Here is a 1,317-nt window from a genome sequence, read left to right as displayed (position 1 = left end):
ATTAATAATATTAATAATAATATTAATAATAATCAATATTAATAATAATTAATTAAAGCTACAATGATGTAAACTCTCTTTAGAATGGATAATGAGTCCTTCAAATAAGACATTTATACATTATCCTTAAATATAACATTTTAATGAATTGTACAAAAAAGCGGTAATCCCAAGTTAATGACTCATATTTCCTTAATTGAATCATCTAATTGTGTGTGTGGAATTATTTTGTTATCCAGAAATATTCCAGATGTTTCATACTTAGTTGATATTACTCCTGATATTAAAAAATTTATTACATATTGAGTAGTACAGAGTATTAATTTTAATGTATTAAAGAAACTGAATATTTTCCGTCATCTATATGTCAGATAGGAAAATTTTTGTGATCTATATCATTTATTCTTAAATATAACTTGAGGGAAGAAAAGTTAAACAAAAAGAGAAAGAGTGAAATGCTTAAATTTCCTTCAATCAAATAATTAAAAAAAATCCACGATATAAGAAATTTAATTTCTAGCAACAAAATAATGAAAAAGAATATCCTTCTTATAATTAAAGGGAAATAAAAAATTATAATTAAGATTAATCAACTTCAATAAAATTAATCTTTATCTCTTTAAAAGTTCAATTCAGATAAAAGTATATCTTCTTTTTCCAAAATATAACTAAAAGTTATATACTAAAAGATATAACGTTAAAGAATTATACTTTTTGAAGTAATTAAATATGAAATTCTTTTTTTCATAAAATATATGCGCTAAAGCATTTGATTTCTTCTATCTCAAAGACTGATAGGAATTTAGCGAATAATTTAGACGGCATCTAATGATAAATAATGGGATTTTCACTATTCCTAACGTTACCATGTATGTTTATCGGTGATAAGGACAGATCAGTTGACACTCTGCTTTACGCAGCACAAAATTTATAAAAGTTATACGATAGTAAATTTATAAATCATATATCTTTGCTAACGTATGACATAATGATGTTGTGAATAATATAAACCTCTCTTAAGCGATTATATTTTTAAGTGCGATAAATTATACGCGTGCGATCGCATATCCATTGCATACTCGATGTTAAAATCTTGTGCGGAACAAAGTTTATAAAACCAACATTTATTCTGTGAATAACAGTAATTAATTAAATAACTATGAAGCACACCTTCGTTCAACATTTGGTACAACATTTTCATTCCAGAAACATAATATAAGATAATATAAAATGCATGATATAAGATTAGTAATCAATATGCTTTCGCTACATAGTTTCATAAAAAGTCAAGTACATATAAAAAAAATTTTAATAATA

The sequence above is a fragment of the Atta colombica genome, unplaced genomic scaffold (genome assembly GCF_001594045.1).
Source record: "Atta colombica isolate Treedump-2 unplaced genomic scaffold, Acol1.0 scaffold210, whole genome shotgun sequence".
Taxonomy (NCBI): Eukaryota; Metazoa; Arthropoda; class Insecta; order Hymenoptera; family Formicidae; genus Atta; species Atta colombica.
This window is presented reverse-complemented; position numbering follows the sequence as displayed.